The following is a 14692-nucleotide window of genomic DNA, read 5'->3' on the forward strand; positions in this document are numbered from 1 at the left end:
TCGCAAGCTTGGCTCTCATCTGCTTTGTTCTAGAACCCAAAGATGAAGCAGAGGCTCCTCTGATCACCTCAAAACCTATGTGCTCTCAGAATCTATCCGGCCGATTTCCAAACCTCAAATAAGTAGTGAAAAGCTCAGTTCCTTTCCCCTGCCAACAGAAAGCACGTAAAGATCTTCATTTCTTCCCTCCTATTTTCCAAACTGGGATCTGGCTATCAGAAACCAATCCTCCACCAAAGATACAAAAGAAGCTACTTGGAGGTTAAAAGCAGCATTTAGGAGAAAATGATGTTGTACATCATACCAAAATTTAATATGACTTTATGCAAAATAGTAATGTGTCTGGTAATGCAAAGATTCTTCTAAAGTAGGTTAATAACAATCGAAGATTATTCTCCTTAAAAAAATGAAAATGTATGTCAAAAAAAAAAAAAGACCTAAAGTAGCTGAATCTTGTACCCATTGATGGAGCTGATTTACATAGATAGCATTTAACATTCCATCATCATTATCCTATCAGTCTCCTGTCTAACGTGCAAGCTAAAGACGTTCAATGTGCTTAGAGGTAAAAAAAAAAAAAAAAAAAAACACATACCCTACCCACCAGCCAAAATGGTGGTAAATGACAAAAAAGAAAAAGGAAAAGAGAAGAAAAAAAAATAATTTTAGGCAGACAGATGAATATCAACTGGGATGAGAAAAAGACTGTCTCCCCCCTCCCTTTCGTACCAGTATAGTAACCTAAAAGGTTGAATAAAAGAAAACTAAATATTTAAGAGTAAAATGTGGTTATCAAATGGGGAAAAGAAAAAAAAAAGAGACAGCATTATGATAATAGTGGAGTCTGCCTCTGCTAGAGGCAGCAGCTCGAGTGCGCCTGCCTTGAATTCAGTGGAATGCAAATTTAAATGAAACACAGTTTGTCCTTTGGAGTCAACCATGTGAATATTTTCAGATATTGTTTTCTTTTAAAATGTTAAGTGAGTTTAATTCTGATGGGAAGAACCACAGGAGCGCCCTGGGAACTGAAGCACGGTGTGAGGACAGAGACAGGGACCCAAGGGTCGCACGTTTGCACATCTTGCTTGTCCTGAGAGTGCCTTCTTGACCAAACACTTGGCTGTGACCTTGCAAATCTCAGGGTCTCCTTGGTGCCTCTGCCAGCATGTCAAGAAGGCCAGAAGAATCAGGGGCAAAACGAAGCCAGGGGGTTGTGAAGCCATTGACCCCTAAGCCTAACCCTCAGGTAGTTCTGAACCCTACTAACACCAGCAGGGAAGAGCCATAGCCATCCAAAGTGTGTGGCCAGGGCAGGCGTGGGGAGGTATCCAAGCCGTCAGCTGAAAGTGGGGGAAGTGGAGGCAAAAGGAGAAGAAAAAGAGAAACAACGGAGCATGAGAAGAAAGCAGAGAAGTGAGAGAAGAGAGGAAAGAAGGCAAAGACGAAAGAGAAAATGGGAAAGAGGTGGTGAAGAGATTAGTCAAGAGAAATGAAATTTTCTTAGCCTCCATGCATCTAGTTCCTTGCCCTGAACACCCAGGCTGAGTCCCAGCCTTTCCACAGTTACTCCAAACACACGCTCTGCAAGTCCCCAGGCTCATGCTTGGGGACAGTCATCACTAAAGCAGCACTCTGCTCTTTCCTACCAAGCCCAAGTGCACATCAGAATCCTTTCTAACATAGCATTCCCGACAGTCTCTGCTATTAATTAGGATTCTGCCCATAATATATAACTGCCATGACTAGAGCTTTTTCTCAGCCTCCCTCACATCCAGACTGTGTATCCTCTAGCAATTGTCCACTCAACGGCAGGCTTTGCTTATATCTGGGATTTTTCCTAGCAATACAGAATTTTATTTGCAAGAAAAAAAGGACAGAAGTCAATTAAATAAAGTGTGATGCCAAGAGAAATATGCAGAAACTCCCAAAAATTAAAAAAAAAAAAAAACAACCTAACAACCTTGGGCCATGTCTCTTTTTGTCCTACCCCACAATGTGACAAGACTAAACCAGACAAACCAGGTTCTCTCAGCCGGCAGTCTAGTCTACTAAAGAACAAAGATAAAATAAAGTGACAGCTTTTGAATATTAATAGGGCATATCAGCAAGGGTGAGCAGGAAACAGTCGAAGTCATCCACAAGTTCTAAAATCAGCTCCTAAAAGCCCAGATTCATCTCATCGCTCCCCACTTAAGAATTCCACTTAGAAAATGAATCTTTATTTCAAAAATAAACTTCTGAGATGCCCAAAGATGAAAGCAGAGGAAGAAATACTGAAGCTCCACAGGACCTTTCCTCCCTCATCCTCTCCCCCAGGGCCCGTCATGATGCCAAACATATTATAGATGCTCAATAAATGTTGGTGGCTGGAATGATGTGAAAAGAAAAGGAGTGTTTTTAAAAATCAACTTCAGAGCATGAATAGGCTTTGAAAACAGGCTGGCCTCAATCAGGATCACTGAAATTGAAAATAGTTTTAGGAAAAGGAGGGATATCTACTCCAGACATTGTCCATACAATCTTGGGAGGGTTTTCATTTCTAAACAAAAGCAGAAACAGAGTTTTCTGGGGCACCAGATTTCTATCTTTTCTGTTCATTCACTCAGGTATTCAATTATTCACTCAATGAATATTATTGAGTGCCTACTATGTGCCAGGCACTGTGGAAGCCTCCAAGGCTCTAGTGGTAAAGAAAGACAAGCAAGGACCCAGCTCTCATGGAACTTATGTTTGCTCCATTTCTTCTCCCCACCCTAAACCTAAGGACCAAACAATGGCGTGCTTGAACCATTTCAGCAGGATGAAGTGTCTCCCTACCACAAGCCTCTCCCACCCTCCCGCTACATTAATTTTTTTAAAAGATTACTATTACCGTGTTGTTCACCTGTTCAAAAACCTCCAGCAGCTCCTTAGTATCTACGATTCAATTTTGGACATATTTCTCAAACAGGTACTCCACAGTAGACATAGTGCTGGGACTCTAAGATAAACTCTACACTCCTCAATGTAGCACTGAGCACTGTATCAGTTATTTATTGCTCTAGAGTAAATTACCCCAAAACTTGGCAGCTTAAAAAAAAAAAACTAATGAATATTATCTTCCAGTTGCTGTGAGTCAGGAATCCAGAGGAAGCTTAGCAATTACAACAAGGTTGCAATCAAGTTGTCTCATCTGAAGACTTGATTGAGGCTGGGTGATCTGCTTCTAAAATGGTGCATTCACATGACTGGTGGTGGGAGGCTCAGTTCTTCAGTATTTGGGTCTCACCACATGGGTCTCTCCATGGGGCTTCTTAAGTGTCCTCAAGAAATGGAAGCTTATATCCCCCAAAGTGAGAAACCATAGAGAGAGAGAAAGAGAAGGAGGCCACAATGCCTTTAGAATCGTGACTTCCTAGTCTTGGAATCATACCCTGCCACGCTTCTGCTATATTCTATTCTCATTGAATTTCTAAGTCTGGCTCATCCTCAAGGAGAAGGAAATCCAGCTTTACCCCTCAAAGAGAGGAATTATCAAAGAATTTGTGCACTTAACCTAAAGCCACCACAAAACTATTTATTAATATAATCAGACCCTAATCCATTGACCTATTTTCATATCTCTAAGCTGGTATTTCCAGTTTCATCCAGTCATATCTACAAATTCTCATTTAATTATCTGAATAGACTGTACCCATTATGCTACGGTTGGAATGTGTCCCTTCCAAAATTCAGGTGTTGAAAATTAATGCTCAATGAAATGGTTTTAAGAAGTGAGGCCTTTAAGCACTCACTTTAAGCAGTGAGTAGGCCAAGAAGGGCTCTTCCCTCATGAGTGGGATTAAGGCCCTTATAAGACAGACTTTGCACAGTGTTTGGTTCACTTGGCCTCACACCTTCTGCCATGTTAGGACACTGCATTCCTCTCCTTCTGGAGGCCAAAGCTCAGGGCACCATCTGGAGGCAGAGAGCCCCCCTCACCAAACAACCGAACCTACCAGTGCCTTGCTCTTGGACTTCCCAGCCTCCAGAACTATGAGAAAATAAATTCCTGTTCTTTACAAATGACTCAGCCTGTGGCGTTTTGTTATAGTAGCACAAACAGGCTAAGACACCTTGTCAATACCCAGTCTTTCCCCATGTGTTGCCCCCATGTGGCCCCTCTCCTCCACCCTCCAAATCCCATATACCCAAAGAGGTAGCATAGCACAGTGGTGAAGATTATGGACCCTGGGTTGCCTGGGTTCAAATCCCACCGCTACTTGGTGAATTACTTAACCTCTCTCTACCTTGATTTCCTCACCTATAAAATGATGATTACAGTGCCTACTTCATCAGCTTGTTATGATAATTCAATGAACCAATATTTATAAATTACGAAGAACAGGGCTTGGTGCACAGTATGTGTTATCATAGTATCTGTTAATATAGACATGATTCTTTTGCATCTAGTTCAAATTCCATACTGTAGGCCATAGTGACTCCTTCACTACACTTCTAATGCTTTAATTTTGACCCATTTTAACTCTAGTCCGATCTACAAATTCTCATTTATCTCACTTGTAGATGTCTTGTCTCACTTCCCAATTGTTGTTTCCTAATAGTCTTTAAATCCCATTTCCCCAGAGTTCCTAGGAGAGAGCACGTGCTCCATATCAAAGGAAAGAAGAAATTCATTCATGTTGCCCCCAGAAAAGTATTCACACTGTTTCCCCAGACAAGAAGAAACCACACTCTCATTATTTCCTTGTGACCCTCTAATGTCATAGAGCCAATCCAAGTTAAGCTTCCCACAAGGTCAGCGTTATGTGAGCTCACTCACCCCGACCAGAGGAACTTACAAAAACACCAAGATGGATGGGGTGGGGATCCCCCTAGACCTGGAGCTGTAGGAGGGCAGGTGTGAGCCCCAAAGAGGAGGGCCCAGGCACTGCTATAACCCCAGGTAAAGCAAACTTCAGTCGCACAGGACTGTTAAATTTTCAAGAGCCTAATATTTCAAAATCATCACACTCTTTCTCCATCCTGGACTCAGATACCATGGAGCTTTGAAACTCCCCACTTGCACTTTTTCCCAAAGGGGTGGTGTTTTCTTCCCCAAGAGTTCGCACCTTCTGGTCTGATCCAAAACCTGTGCTGGATCATTTCTCATATTTGGAACCTGCTGGAACTACCAGGTGAAATTACAGGCAATGTGAATTAATAGCTACAGAGGGCTTCTGTTAAAAAGCTCCTTCCCCATCACAGAAAGAAGGTTCTAGTGGTCTTGGTTTGGCCACAAAGAATATACACTCATTCATAGAGTGATTCATTCATTCATTCATTCGTTTCTTATTCAACCAGTTTTTACTAAGCATGTGTGAGGCACATTGGTTGATACCAAGAAGTAGAATATGAGTATCTGGGCTTTGATAATCTTGCCTAATATAAGTCATCCTCTCAGGCCTCAATTTCTTTGTCTATAAAATGAGGAAGTTGGACAGAATCTCTAGGGTTCTTTTCAGTTTTAAAAAAAAATTTGCTATTTGTCTGATTCTAATGGCTGTTCTGCTTCTCCAGGCAGGGTTGCTATGAAGATGAAGTTAGAAAATGTGCATGAAAGTGCTTTGAAAACTATAAAGCACTGTTCAAAATGTGAGGCATTATCCTCATTGTTGTTGCCATAGCCCCACAAATCCCTAGAGAAAAGTTTTCAAAGACCTTCTTGATAACATCCCACTGGGATCCTAAATAGGAAAAGCTCTTCTTCTAGTCTCACTGGGATCTCTCCTGCTGTTGGCGAGGTCCACAGGGTTGTTTCTGTACATTAGCAGCTTTTGAACAAATGCTTTTCAGAGATTGAAACTGTCCCCAGGAAAAAAAAATTGTATTATATGACCTAATTCTGAGGTCTAGTCTAGGTCCAGAAGGAAAAAAAAAAAAAAAAGCTGCGATCAATTAGTGATGTCTGCTGTGGTTATAGGATGAAGAAGTTATCACAGGCCAAATGATATTTCTGGACTCCTTTTGTAGCTACAATGTATGAGCATCTATTATGTGCCAGGCATTTTATTAAGGGTTGCACAAGTATTAGCTCATTTATGAAGTAGGGACTAGTGTTAATCCCATTTTACAGATGAGGAAACTGAGACCCAGAGAGGCTGCCTTGCCCAAGATCTAGCATGTGGCAGAGCCAGCATTAGAAACAAGGATTTGAGTGATCCCAAGGCCAGTGGACTTTATTATGACAATACAAACTTTAACTGGGATCCTAAGACAGCATAGAGATAAAGGTAAACCAGAGGGCCCTCCTTGTTTTCCCTAAACAATAGATGAAATTGTTAACATCGTTGGAAGGTTATTGGCAGTCTGGCTTAGCACAGGGATGGAAACTCTAAAGCTATAGTCTGTAAACTTTCTGGATTATACACTCTATTAGTTAAAAAATATTGTGTCATCTAATGCAATATATAGATATCTATATGTATATATTTATTTTTAAATTGCATAACTATATCCTAACACTAATATATTAGATACATATTAAAATATATCAAAAATAGAAAAATTTTAATGAGAAATACATATAAATACAAATTTGAATTTAGCTCCTCGAACTCCAATAGGATTGTGTTCGATCTCTGAGACACACTTAGCCACTCTCAGTAACACTGAGTCAGGAATGATGTGTTTTGGTTTATTTTGCTTCCGTTTCCTCTCTGCGTTCAGCTTCAGCACCCACCCTGGGCAAAATGTCTAAGAACAGGACCACTCCCTCTCCCCACCCCTCCTTTCCTACCTTCACCCCCACACACACCTCTCATCCCCACTCCCACTCTTATCCCCCTCCCCTGCCCTGCACCCCCTTCTGCAAGCTTCCAGCCATACCCACACCTTCAGGCTTTTTCATACCTACCACCCAGTCCCCCCTTGGAGTCCTTGTTCAGGGCTGGCCTCTACTGCTTTGGCCAGTGCCCACACATTTACATGTTCATTCATGCGTGCGACCAATGAACACTGAGCACCTGTGATAGGCAGGCACTGTAGGAGTTTGAAGAACCCAAAGAGAAACCAGTCCCAGGCATACCTAGACTAGGAGGGGAATTAATCCACATATATAAATCAATATGATATTAAGTTGAAAGTGATAAGTTCACTAAGAGAGGCACGGGAGAGATGATTTTCAACTTGAAAAATCAGGAAGATGTATATGAAGAAGGAGGCTGGACCAAGGGCAGAGGCAGGACTCAGAAAGAGCAGGAAGCGCACTTCAGGCTCAGGGAGCAGCGGGGAGCAAAGACAAAGAGATGGGGGAGCTTTCTAAATAGAACAAAAGATGTAGGCCAAATAATAAACAGGTAGAGAGTCGGTACTGCGTTATATGGACTGCATGTTCCAGGCAGAGAGAACAGCATTCACAATACAAGTGAAAACTTAAAAGGCCAGAGTGGAGCGGGCAGTCTAGGGAGCATAGAAAACGGGGCTGGAGCAACAGGCTCGACCCAAACCCAGCCAAGGTCACAGGGTGAGTGAAATCATTGAGGGCGAGAGTGTGCAGAACAGCCATGATCAGATTTACCTTCTAGAAAGTTGGCCTGGCCATGTACAGAGCAGATTGGAGAAAAGCATGGAAGGGAGGTTACATCACCTGGACACTTTCCTCTAGGAGTAGATGCATCATTCAGGGTGTCCCTGGGACATCTGTGCAGAGTAAAAGATCTCTGCACTGGAGAACATTCCTAGCCTATTTCTCAGTATTCTGGGGCATCCTGTGACTTTCTTGCAGCCAATCTGCCATCACAACCAACCACAGATAGTGGACTGCACAAAAAGGACACAAAAAGTCCCAAAACAAACACATGTTGGCGTGGATGCAGAGAGATAGGAACATTCATACACTGCTGGTGGGACTGCAAACTAGTACAACCTCTGCAGAAAGTAATATGGAGATACCTCAAAGAGCTACAAGTAGAACTACCATTTGACCCAGCAATCCCATTACTGGCATCTACCCAAAGGAAAAAGAAGAAATTCTACAAAAAAGACATCTGCACTCGAATGTTTATTGTAGCACAATTCACAATTGCAAAGATGTGGAAACAGCCCAAGTGCCCATCAATACACAAGTGGATTAATAAAATGTGGTATATGTATACCATGGAGTTCTACTCAGCTACAAAAAAACGATGGTGATCTAGCACCTCTTGTATTATCCTGGATGGAGCTGGAGCCCATTCTCTGAAGTAAGGTATCACAAGAATGGAAAAACAAGCACCACATATACTCACCATCAAATTGGTACTAATTGATCAACACTTATGTGCACATACAGAAGTAATATTCATTGGGTGTTGGGCAGGTGGGAGGGGGTAGGAGGAGATGGGTAAATTCATACCTAATGGGTGAGGTGTGCACTGTCTGGGGGATGGGCACATGTGTAGCTCTGACTCGGATGGTGCAAAGGCAGTATATGTAACCTAAATGTTTGTACCCCAATAATATTCTAAAATTAAAAAAAAAATTAAAATAGTTCAAAATTTAAAAAAAAATGGACATGAGAACTCCTGTCCCAACTCCTACACTTTTTGCAGGCCAGCCCATCTCCTTACAGCCTAGGGACTTTGGGAAAAGATTTCTAGTCTTGCAGCCCTTTACAGCCTGGAGTGGGCCTCCTCCTGGCAGGACAGATTCTTCTCTTGGTCAATCAGAAACTCAGGAATCAGATTCCTCATTCAGTTCCCAGGGTGCTCCAGCCTCAGCTGACACGCTGCCTCTTTAAATGCATTATGAAGATTATCAGCAATGTATCAAGGTGTCTTTGCACAATGGTATAAACTTCGGCTGCACTACTTATTGCCATAAACCATACTTCCAGGTTTTTATTTATATGCACATTAGTTCAATATGATTGGATCTGTAGGCAGCAGAGCGGATTGGGGTAATTTATATATATATCAATAAAGGTCTCCAGCCAGCCACTGGGTGCTCTAAGGGGAACAGTAGTTCCATTTAAAATGCTAGGAACTGGAGAAATTGAAAATAACTCTCTATTTAGAGGCCAAGGATTAAGGCATTTTGCAAGGAAGGTCTCAGCCCAGCCAGGCTATGCTAAAAAGGCTGTTAAAATGTCATTTGGCTGATAGTTAAGCCACAGAATTTACCTTAACCCCTTCATTTCAATTGAATTTTTTTCTGTGAAGCATTGACCCTAACAGGAAGGCAGCACAGTGTGGTGGGAAAGGCGACAGAGTTCATGGGCATCTGTCATTTTTTGTCTCCCAATGTCTATTTCCACTTTCTACTGGTAGTATCACCTCTGTGAGCTCTTCCACACCCAGTGCCTGAGGTCTTCGTGAGGCTGTCAGTCCAGGTTCCTTATGGTCTCTGGCCAAGGAGGGCTCTGAGCTGAGCCAATCATACTCTCTCTCCCAAGCTTTTGACTACTGATGAAGTACCAGGAGGACTAAAAAAGATGCAAGCCAACGTATCTCAGTAGTGGTACCCTGAACAGACTCTCTTAGTTCCTGCCATCTACTCCAGGGGAGCTGCCCTCACTCCTGGTTCTTGTGCTTTCCTTCCATTTTATGAACCATGAAATAGCCTTCCAGTAAGTTCTTCTGCTTAGGTTAGCCAGAGTTTCTGTTGCTTGCAAGGGAAAAGTCGAGGTAGGTGGAACTATTGTTTCAACTAAAGCAGTCTCCTTTTATGTTTTATATGTTGAGGTTCTATCATAATACATTAAATTTCCTCTGCAAAAAGGGCTCTACCACTAAGAAAAATTTAAGAAGTTGAAAACCAGTGGACTGGGATTACTAGATCATCTCTAACGAAGCTTCTGATTCCACGCTGCACCTCCTGCATGCCTTCCAAAGAGAAGCAAACATCAAAGTCTCTGGGGAAGTGACTACTGAATATGTTTTATTTGAGGCTGACAAGTGTGAACCAAATCAGGAAATAAAGATCCCATTCTTGTCCAAATGTAGAAACAAGGAAATAAAATAAAATGGAATTCAGGCACATTCTTGGGATTCAGCTTCGAAAGGGAAACAAAACCGAGACTTCAGTCTTGAAATCTTCCTAACAAACCCAGGAGCAGGCGTTTTATTAGCCCCATTTATAATGATGCAGCAGCCAGGCCTCCAAATGACTTGCCCAGTGTGACGCAATTAGATGACAGCACAGTCCCCTGACCTCTGACTGCATCGAGAGGCTCCTCCTACGGTGCCTCTTCCTGCCTCGGCATGTGGAACACCATAAACCGGAGCCAGAGGAGATCCATAAACAGCCCAGTTCTTATTTTTTACTTTAGAGTCCCTATGTGGCTTCATTTATTTTCAAAAGAGCATGTGACATGTTCGTTGGCACCTTCCCTGCTATAAAATATCCGTTGACATTTGTGGTTTGGGGCTGGGTTGGATTAGTTGCTGTTTCATCCCATTCACCTACTGCATGTACCACGAGGAGAAACACCGTTCTCCCCTGAGCCCTCCTCTCGTATCTTCTACCCTGTATCTAGACCAACCCTCACGTGCCCTCCGCTGAATGGGAGGACTGAAAAGCAGCTACTCTGGCTTTGATCAGCTGTGCAGCCTTAGCCAAGGCACTTAATGTCTGTCTCTGTTTCCTGACCTATGTGAGGTTGTAAGGATAATGATGCAGAGGACGTTGACAGTGTTTGACATTTATCCACCACTTGCAATAAGCCAGGCACTGAGCTATGCATCTTCACCTGCATGCTCTCACTCAGTCTTTGCACAATCCCACAAGGTAGGTACGACTAAGATTATTCACATTTTACAGAAGGAAAAACTGAGGCGTGGGGAAGTGAAGTAACATTCCCCCGGTTACATAGCAAATAAGTGGTGGAGTAGGCTTCAGTCTCAGAAATCTGACCCCACAGCTAGGCTTTTAACTGTAACACTGTGTGCATTTTGCTTCTCCACCTTTGGTTGGAAAGTTGAGGGGCTTCTCAGATAGAGGACTCAGATGTGGAGGAGTCAGAGGTGGAGAGTAATTTAGGATAAACTAATGCCCAGAAAAAACATAGCACAATGCAAACAACATCAACCTAAGTTTGTCCTCACCAACAGTGGAACCTTTGTCACCTGTCCTCCCTGGGGCTCAGTCTTCTTATCAGCAAAATGGGGGAAATTATTCCTACCCTGTAGAGATAGTGTAAAAACAGGGATGTGTGCACGACTCCCTGTCCAGTACTCAGTTAACAGAAGTGATGTAATGTGTCAGTTGAAAGTAAGATATTAGGATTCATATAAAGTATTATTATATATTGGAGTAATATAGAATTCCTTCCAAGATGATAAAGTCAACTCAGAATTTTCTTCATAACTTAAATTCATAGAGAACATGAGTCAAAATTCCATAGAGTTGAAACAAACAAACTTGTCCCCATCTCCTATCCACCCAAATTTCTAGGTCGAAAGTCTTGAAATTTCTACAATAGAAAATCTCTATTACATGTCAGGGCATTACATATGAGAAACGATTTAAGTATTATCCCTTGTGGAAACTAATTTTTTATTAGTTTCTAATAAATACATTCATTTCTAAATGTATTATTTCTATTAATACATTATGTATATCTTTTTAGATATGTTTCTATACATACACACACATAAAGATTTATTTTAATGAGATCATAGTACACATGCTACAATTGAAATCCACTTTTTTCCTTAAAAATATGCTTTAGACATCATTATATGCCAATAAATACAAATACACGTAATCGTTTTAATGCCTTCATTATATTCCACTGTATAGATCTACTCTGATTAACCAATTGGAAGCTTAGATGGCTTCCAATTTTGCTATTATAAACTGCACTGCAACAGATGTCTCTGTACATATGTCTTTGTGTACTTATCCTTTAAGGTCTTAGGACAAATTCCTCTACATGAAATTGTAGGGTCAAAGATATGCACATTTTAAACTTTGCTGTATATTTCCAAACTGTTATTTGCCAGAAAGGTAATTCCACTTTAGAATCCCACTAACCGGTATAAGAGTAGAGACTTACTGTAACTCGTAGGTTGAACCACATGAAGTTGTCATATTTGTAGGTCAAAAGCAGTTAAATGTTGGTAAATTCATATAGTTCAACTTAATAATTCATCCCTAATGTGAGCCAGGTACTGCCTTTCTGCTCCACATACTGCATTAGCTGTTCAGAAAAGGGCAATTCATATATTTGCATTATGCATGTTTTTAGGTAGGATGGGAGGCAGAAATAGATGGAGACTGTTTTCACTGTCCCGCTGAAAATGAGCAATCATTTGAAGAAATTCTACTTTCCAATCCGGAGACAATTGTTCTTGAATAAGGTAAGGCATTGATTTTGAGTCACTTGATGACAAAGAGTGAATTGTTCCTCTACCATCCTTCTTTGTCAAGAGTAATCTGATAAAACTGAAAGGAAATTGGTGTTCGTGGTCACCAGTCCTCAAGATCATCTCCAGAAACATAGACTACATCAGAGGAATGTCACAGCTGAAAGAGCATACGGCCACCTAGCCTTTCCCGGATTGTATTGCAAGAAGCATCAGTCCCACAAATGTCCTGACAAGGAAGGTTCCACAGTCACATACACTGGAAGAAACGGACATCCAGAAGCCTCCCCCTGGCAAGTCCCGATGCACTAAAACATTCAAGGATCCAAAAAGTTCTGCAGCGAAGAAACCTGGCACTTTTGTTGCTTTTCTCACACTTGGACCACAAATTCCTTAGATAGCATAACATTATTGCCATCCAGTGGAATAGACTTTCAAAAATGTCCATATCTCTCATTTTACAAGAGAAGAACCTGAATTATCAAGGTTACACAGTAAGTCAATGAATGGCAAAGCCAGGATTAGAACTATTATCTCGCACCATTCAACAGGTATTTATTGAGTCTCTGCTGTATGCCAAAAATCTGTGCCACAAACTGGCAAATATAGTGAACAAGACATAGTGCTTGACCTCAATAAGGTTATGATCTAAGAGGAGTAAAAGACAAATTAACAGGCAGTTCCAATTTAATGTAATTTGTAATAATCTGGAACATGTGGCTATTGAACAGCCAAAAATGCGGCTTGTGAAAGCAAGGAACTGAATTTTAAATTTAATTTAATTTTAATTCATTAAAATTTAAACTTAAAAATTAAAACAGTGTAAACTATTTTTCTATTAAATGCAGCTTTATTGTTTTGGTAGGACTGTATTTCACTTTAGCCATCAAAAACATTCAGCATCTAAATTGAGAGGGGCTGTAAATGTAAAACACACAGCAGATTTCAAAGACTTTGTTCAAAAAAATGTAAAATATCTCATTCATAATTTTGTATTGATTAAATAATGAAGTGTTAATATTGTGGCTATGCTGGGTTAAATAAAATAGATTATTAAAATGAATTTCACCTGTCCCTTATTTAATTTTTTTAGAACATGGCTACCAGAAAATTTAAAATTACATGTGCAGTTTATTATATTCCTTTTGCACAGAACTGATCTGGAAGATTTAGCATGTGAGGAAGCACAGAAGAGGTGCCTAACCAAGATCTGGACAAAGCTTCCCAACAGGAGATGATTTTTATGGTGAGACCTAAAAAAGGAGAAGGAATGAGCCAGGAGAAGAGGGAAAGGAAGAGTGTTCCCAAGAGAGGGAACGGCTGTGCAAAGGCCCTGAGGTTGAGCACGGCAGGGCTCCTGATTCCAGATCACTGTCATCTCCAGTACACCACACCTTCTCTGTTCAGGCCGCCAAATGCTCCTCCCACAGAGCACTGCCTCTAAAACCACTACAGGCTCTTTATTTAAAGTGAAATGTCTCTGAAACTGCACATAGACATTAGGTGCTTGGAAAAGAGCACTTTGTTCACATTTCATGTAGATTAAAGCTAAATGTAGACTCCACTCTTGCATAGGTTACTGATTTATTCAAAACATGTGACAATTTTATATTCCTCAAAGGAATCTTCTTTATAGGAAATAACTCCCACCGGAGCAAACATCATATTACTCCCAGTAAGTATAATTGTGATTGGCTCCTGACGGCCGGCAGCTGGCCTGGAGCAGAGGCAGGGGGGAGCTCAGCTGCAAAGGATGGGTGCAGAGGGCGACGCCGGGAGGCAGTGCAGCACAGTGGTAAGAGCTCAGGCTCTGCTGGCTCCACCTCTGACCAGCTGTGTGACACCAGATAAATCTTGCAACCTCTCTGGGCCTTGGTTTCCTCATTTGTAAATGAGGAGAGGAGTAGCACCAACTGCAGAGTGGCTCAACCTCAGAACTATTGACATTCAGGCCCAACAACTCTCCATGGTACGGGCTGCCTGTGTGCTACAGGGTGTTTAGCAGCATCCCTGGCCTCTACCCACTTGATGCCCACAGCACCTCCCCACCCCAGCTGTGACAACCAAAACCATATCCAGACATTGCCAAATGCCTCCAGGCACGGTGCCAGCTGAGAACCACCGATCTACTAAGTGAGTCCTTGGGAGGATTAAACCAAATCCTGCATGAGTAGTGGTGATACAGCGCTGAAGCTTGGCGAGTGCTCAGTAAAGGTTTGCTAGATAAATACATAACATAAAGGGAGGAAAACTCCTGCAGGAATGACAATGGCACTTAGCAGATCTGCCATTTTGTGAGTTTAACCAGCCATCACTTTAGCCCAAGAACGTCCATTCATTCCCTCCCACCAGAAGAAGCCAGGCCCTGGGTCTCCCCAGTGATGTGG

Source organism: Lemur catta, chromosome 5, assembly GCF_020740605.2.
Source record: "Lemur catta isolate mLemCat1 chromosome 5, mLemCat1.pri, whole genome shotgun sequence".
Lineage (NCBI taxonomy): Eukaryota > Metazoa > Chordata > Mammalia > Primates > Lemuridae > Lemur > Lemur catta.